General features: G+C 38.2%; 1 pseudogene; it reads right to left on the reverse strand.

Moving 5' to 3' along the window:
- Window positions 1-3,443: 3,443 nt before the first annotated feature.
- On the reverse strand, window positions 3,444-4,513 carry LOC147003622 (vomeronasal type-1 receptor 4-like; annotated as a pseudogene).
- Window positions 4,514-7,559: the final 3,046 nt, after the last annotated feature.

Consider the following 7,559-nt stretch of genomic DNA (forward strand, 5'->3'; position numbering starts at 1 on the left):
CAAAAGTATAGAAATGGAAGAGTTTGAAGATGTCCTGGACAGTTACCCAGGGTTTTTTGTGTCATAGGAGCATCATCTTTAGCCTTCTCATCTTGTATATCTGACAGACTTTTCTGTGAAGGAGGAGTTATAAAAGACTGTTTACATGGTCTTCGTAAATCTCAGCACTCAACTTTTCTATATACTGCTGTTTGTCCATAGCTTGGGTGATATTCTGTCTGTAGTTGAAGCAAAAGCAGTTTTTTGACCAGTGGCAAGCTTGCTATATTTTATATAATCTACATGTGAAGGTTTGCCAATGCTTATCTTTGCAGTTGAATTGGGATTCAGCCAGGAGCTGACATATCTCACTGTTAGAGTACTTTTTCCAAGGCTGCCAAGTATAAATAGACTGGATATTGTGAGTGTAATTTTTACTTGATAAGTTTTCATCATTATCTTCACTTGTTTTTTCTTAGGTGGGGAGTTGTGCTGCTTTTTGTACACCTTAAAAGTAAAGCAGACAGAGAAGGAGCATAGGGACTTGGTGGCACTATATTGGCGGGGCTGCAGGGACTGGGGAATGCAGATCAGGGTTTTTGTTAGTGGTCAGTTGGACTGTCTGGATTTGGACAGGGGTCAGTGCAGTAGCCCAACACAAAAACAAAAGTGGGAAGAAGACAGCGTGTTTGTCTTCAGAGTGGGAAGGCTCTTTGGAACTAGTGCCAGGTGTTACTTATGGTCTTTGTTTAATCTGAAGTTCCAGTATGGGTTTGTGTGGATCACCAGCTGTGGTAGATGCCAGTTGTGTATGTCCCACATTGGGTGCCAGATATAGCTTTTCATTTTGTGGATCCTGATTTTTTATTATTTCTATAAATAACATTGTTTCTAGGGATTGTTTCAATCCCTTTTTGAATGCCCTTACTTGCCATAATTAAAACATTTGACAGTTTGGATTTTCCTAAAGCCATTAGAGATTAGATTTTCTATTAAAGTTGTATTCATAATATTTTAAAACTCTATCATTTCTATGGCATGCCAATTAAATTCTTCTTGGCGGTGGCCACTGTCTGTTGGCATTTGATGTTTATTATAAGATGAGTTTTCTAACAACCTTTGGATAACTCTCTTGATTTTCATTATATGGTGATGCTATGAATTTTGGGTTCACTTTCTTGATCTCTATCTTACTAGCTTCCTCAATTTTATTTATAATTAAAAATTTTTTTTCTTCTCAGGTGTGACTACATTTTGTGAGAGATCAAACCATGGGTAACTAGGTCCCACAGTTACTCTCACCCTAAAGATCCGGCTGACCCTTTAAAGGGAATTATGTCTCCCCCTCCTTCATTGCCTCCACCTGGCACCGGAGACTGCCAGCTTCACTCCCTCCTTCACTTGGCGCCTAGAACTGCTTAGATTAAGGCAGCTTCACTGCCTCCATGTCTCCTTTTGGTGCCTGAGACTGTTTAAGGCACTCCAAGATAAACTGCAGACAGTTTTAGGGCTGACATTCCAAGATAAGCTGCAAGAAGCCTGTAATCAGCATTCGCCCCAGATGTCCATCCCTTTCTCTGTATTTTATTATGCCCCCTCGACCCCTCCCTATTTTCTCTCACTGTGTGCTTATAATCAGGCTCCTAGCCTTCATTAAACAGACCTTGACAACTCTTTGCTTGGTCTCGCTCCCCTTTCTCCGCTCATTTCTCTTTCAGGCCCTGGTCCTTCTCGACCCACGGAATAACTAAGCCCTGCTGGACGGAACAACATTTTTCATAATTTTTTTACATGTCTTTTTTTTGCAGTATCTTCCTCATTATTAATATTTTGTAACTTTTTCTAAGACATTTCTCCATATTTTTCTCATATATCTATTGCCATAGTATATTCCTCATTTGAAACACTTTTGTTTTATTTTATAATGTATTTATTTTTATTTAATGTATATTAGTGCTCTGCCTCCTTGTGTCCTCTGTGTGAGGGTGTCAGATCCCTTGGAAATGGAGTTACAGATAGTTGTGAGCTGCCACATAGGTGTTGGTTGGTCTACATGTGGGTCCCCTAACAATTGGAGCACAGATGTCTATGTTGCCTGCCATTGGATACACTTCTCATAACTGAACTGCCTGATTGAGCAGCAGTGGAAGAAAATATGCTTAGTCTTGCTGGGAGTAATTTCCTAGGGTGGGATGATACTCAAGGGGTGTGTCTCCTCTGAGGAGAACAGAAAGGGATAATTGAGGATGGTATTTATAAGGGGGGGACTGGGAGGGGAGGAGGGAGGGGGCTGTGATCAGGATATAAAGTAAATAAATAAATAAATCCTTGAAAAAAAAACAGAAGCACTAGACATCCCTTGGTCTCCCATTCTTCCTTACCTTTCACTAGGAAACAGCATTCCATCTAGGACTTCTCTTCAGGTTTTAAGCTGGGATTCTGTGCCCTACATTTGGTACATCAAATATAAATATAATTACTTGGGAGGTTTTCTTATGCCTCCTTTCCCATCAAATAACTGGAGCACATTTCTACTACTGCTTGAGGATATTTAAGCTCCTAATAAAGACACAGAGATGCTATTTTCATTAAGAAGTTGCTGGCATTATGTTGGAAAGGTTCTCATCTATTCTAACCCATTTAGACTGCTAATGTGCAACAAATGCCTCCTTACTTGCCATCTGGTCTCTTGTCCTGGCTCACTCTAGTTCTTGAATGTCGTCATGGCTACTCTTTGATCACAACTTTATGACAAATCCTCCTAGTCCATCCACATGATCTCTCCACCTTTTTTCTTCTCTTTCTGTTTAATTTTTCTTGGGATTCCAAGACTGGAATATAACTCCTGAACTTTTCTCATTTTATTTTGGTGTATTTTATTAACCAATTAGAGGTGATGGAAACAATTTTTACACATCATTCATGAAGGAGATACTCCAGTGATCATGACAATGCCAAGACCTGGATTGTAACCATATCATTGGGCACAACAAAGCATATGAACAAACAGGCATAGAAAAGAATCCTCCAATATTTTTATATTTAAAAATCATATGAATGTTTGTCAAGTTGACAATATAGACTTGTGGTCTTCACATTTCATTGTTGATATGACTGTGAGCCTGTTTCAAAGAAGTTCAATTGAAGACAGAAATCCCATGTGAATCTGGGTGATATAATCCACTAGGCTAAGGCACAGTCTTAATAAAAATGGAGTGAAGAAAAAGAACTGAGCACAGGGATGTGCACCTGTACTTTATCACTGTAAATTCAATGATATTGTATATATTATGCTCCTCCCTCCATAAATCCATCTTTCCCATTGCTTTTACCTTACCATTATGGACAAAAACTTCAGACTGTAGGGCAAAAGAAACCTTCTTTGAGTTACCTTTGTTATGTATCTTGTCAGAAAAACAAGAAAAGTTAATAACACGAATATGAAATTGTTTACCACAAATTGACTACTGATCACTGCACATCATGAGGTAGTCTGTTGTGAGAAGCTTAATATTTTCAAATTGCAGTTTTAGCATTGTCCAACATATAAAAATATCCACTAATATATAAGTAAAGAGAGATGACCAGGGCTCATATTCTAATTGGAGTAAATTACTGCTAGCCAAAGCAGGGCAAAACAGGATAAAACTGGATTTCATATTGGTGATAAGAACAAAGGGACAAAATATCAGAAAGCACAGTTCTACTATTTTCTACCCAATGCACTAGATATTTGGATCAGGTCCTAATGACTGCCACAAAGGAATAGAATGAGTAAGAGATGACAAATGTGCACACCAGGATGAGGATAGCCTGTGTGGCTCTGTCTTCAGGTGAGACTTTTAGAAAATACTGAACACTGTTGACATGCTTGACTTATCTCTTATGTCTATAGCAGATACTCACCATGGAGACGCTTGAGCAGGCTATGAGACCCAGACACAAGACATCAGAGAAGCACAGTAAGAACCAACACAGTGCAGCTCTCACATGGCTAGACGTAAACAATGAATAGTATGCATAACTCAATCTGTTAGTCACATCATTCTTGTAACTGTGGCCTGACACTCTTGCTGGAATCCTGAGGTTTAGAAGCAGGTGCACAAGCCAGCTAATTGAGCACTTGGTTGCTCTATATTTAAGTGCCATCCACCTAGAGTTGCTGGGTATGATTGTGATTGCTTCAAAACAGCTCAATAGGCACATGGCCCATAGTGACATATCCCTTGTTATTTGAGAAATATACATTATTTGTTTGCATCCAATGTCATCCAGGAAAATCACAAATAAAAATATGACATTGTATGTGGAATGCCTTTTAAGAGGTTAGTCATGCAGTTGGAAAAATTCAAGTGTTCTATAATCATATCTTTGGGCATTAAATGCTTTCCAGTGGATATCAAAATGACATAATAAAATAATATTGAGGAATTGCCAAGCATTTCCACTGTAAACTGGCAGAAGAAAAAATTCATATTGCAAAGTTTTTGCAAGTCATTTTTATTCCTATTAAAAAAGGAAATAAATTTATCATGTTCTGGAGACCATCAAAATGTACTATGTGTTATGTGTATGTATTATTACATGCAGTTATCTTAAATAAAGCATTTAACACCATACTATATTTATATAGCAGGAATTAAAATGGATTAATTTATGGAGATAAAGAAACCTAGTGTTGACTCTACAGAAAAGTAAAAGTTGTAGATACAATATAAGTTAGTATTTGTATTCTTCAACAAAATTTTAAAATAATTGTCAAGATCTAATGGAAGTATTACTTAAATTCCCACATGTTGTGACATTAACTCTTGTTAATCATAATATCAAATGATTCACAGGGATCTGGTGATATGAGAAGATACAAAGCCACATAGGAACTGATTAATTTTGAGTAAGAAAGATGAAGGAAGAATCAAACATTCCATCCTAATGCTCTGCTGAGTCTCAGCAGTTCTCAGGATAAAATTCAGAAAGACACAATCACTTCTTGCTTGAATGGTTGGTGTAACTCAATGATCAGAACTTATGATCTTGAATGACTTTGTGTACAATGGATATTGATTTGCACAATGGGATTATATCTATAGTCCCTCACTGTGCACACATAAAAAATTTTAAATTACTCTATAGCTGAAAAAGTTTCAGAGGAAAATGTTAGAAATGTAAGCTGTAGGTAGAGGCAAAGATAATAAATAGCAAAGAAAAGGCACCAAGAACTAAGAAGTAAAACTGCATGACATTAAATTAATTCTGTGCATTAAATGAAACTACCTGCCAAGTGAAGACTTAACCTGTCAAATAAGAGAAAATCATTGAGTTCTGCATTTCAATTAAGACCTTAAAATATAAAATATAGAAAGGAAAATAATGATTAAACGCTCTCTTCATAATCTTCCCAGTCAACCGTCATGCTAATGAAATGGGCTTTTCTTTCTTTCTTTCTTCTTCTTCTTCTTCTTCTTCTTCTTCTTATTATTATTATTATTATTATTATTATTATTATTATTAGTTTACATTTCAAATGTTGTCCCCCTTCCCAGTTTTCCCTCCATGAACCTTCCACCACATTCCCCTTCCCTTCACCTCTAAGAGGGTGCTCCCCCACCTACCCACGCACTCCTGCCTCACCCTTTTAGCATCCTCCATTCTATAGGCCATCAAGCCTCCATGGGACCACATGTCTCCCCTCTCACTGATGCCAGATAAGACAGTCATCTTTTACCTGTCTAGCAGAGTGATGGAGCAAATTAGGCATACTTTTTCGTTGGTGGTTTAGTTCCTAAGGGTTCTGAGGGGTCTGGTTAGTTGATATTATTGTTCTTCCTATGGGGTAGCAATCCCCTTCAGCTCCTTCAGTCATTCCCCTAACTCTTTCATTGGGGTTCCCTAGCTCAGACCAATATTTAGCTGTGAGCATCTGCATCTGTCTTAGTCAAGTGTTGGCAGAGCTTCTCAGAGGACAGCTATACCAGGCTCCTGTCTGCAAGTACTTCTTGGCATCAGCAATAGTGTCAGGGTTTGGTGACTGCAGATGGGATGGGTCTCAAGGTAGTTGCAATCTCTAGATGGCCTTTTCTTCAGTCTTTGCTCCAATTTTTGTCCCTGTGTTTTCTTTAGACAGAAATAATTCTGGGTTAAAGGTTTTGAGATAGGTGACTGGCCCTATCCCTCAACTGGGAGCCATGTCTATCTACTGGAGGTGGTCTCTTAAGGTTTTTATCTCCAGGCTGTTGAATATTTCAGCTAATGTCATCCCCACTGGGTCCTGGGAGCCTCTCGCATACCTAGCAACTGGGTCTTCTTAGTGGTCCCCCCAGCCCCCACCTCCCATTCACTGCTATATGTTTCTATTCATTCTCCTGGCCCTCTGGACTTCTCTCCTGTTTCTTCCCATATGTGATCCTGCAACTCCCTCATTCCCCTCTCCCACCCAGATCCTTCCCTCCCACTGCCTCCCAAGATTATTTGTTTTCTCCTTCTAAGTAGGATTGAAGTATCTGTACTTTGGCATTCCTTCTTGTTAAGCTTCATATTGTTTGAGAGTATTATTGTGGGTATTCTGAGCTTTGGGGCTAATATTCACCAATCAGTGGATATTACATACCATGTATGTCCTTTTGGGTCTGGCTTAATTCAATCAGGATGATATTTTCAAGTTCCATCCATTTTGCCTGCAAATTTCATGAAGTCATTGTAATAGCTCAGTAGTATTCCATTGTATAAATGTACCACATTTTCTTTATCCGTTCTTCCATTGAAGGATATCTGGGTTGTTTCCAGTTTCTGGCTATTATAAATAAGTCTGCTATGAACACACTGAGCATGTGTCCTTGTTATATGTTGGAGCTTCTTTTGAATAAATGCCCAGTAGTGATATAGTTGGGTCTTCATGTAGAACTATTTCCAATTTTCTGAAGAACTGCCAGATTGATTTCCAAATTGGTTATACCAGCCTGCCATCCCTCCAGCAATGAAGAGTGTTTCTATTTCTTCACATCCTCTCAAGCATGTACTATCACTTGAGTTTTTTATCTTAGCCATTCTGACTGGTGTAAGGTGTCATTTCAGGGTCACTTTGATTTGCATTTCCCTCATGACTAAGGATAGTGAACATTTCTTTAGGTGTTTTTTTTTTTTGGCCCTTCGAGATTCCTTAGTTCAGAATTCTTTGCTTAGTTTTGAACCCCATTTTTAAATCGGGTTATTTGTTTTTCTTGTGTTCTTTGTGTGTTTTGGATATTAGTTCTCTAATGTAGTGTTGGTAAAGATCTGTTCCCAATCTGTAGGTTGCCTCTTTGTCCTACTGACAGTGTCCTTTGCATTACAGAAGCTTTTAAATTTCATTAGAACAATAGTGATGAAAACTTCATGGTATTAGTGCAATAACAGGCAGTAGATCAATAGAATAGAATTGAAGATCCAAAAATGAACTCACACATATATGGGCACTTGATCTTTGACAAAATAGCTAAAACCATTCAGTTGTAAAAAAGTATTTTCAACAAATGGTGCAGGTTCAACTGGCAGTCAAAATGTAGAAGAATGCAAATAGATCCATTCTTATCTCCCTGTACAAA

The sequence above is a fragment of the Mus caroli genome, unplaced genomic scaffold (genome assembly GCF_978045245.1).
Source record: "Mus caroli unplaced genomic scaffold, Mus_caroli_1 scaffold_8, whole genome shotgun sequence".
NCBI classification, from domain to species: Eukaryota; Metazoa; Chordata; class Mammalia; order Rodentia; family Muridae; genus Mus; species Mus caroli.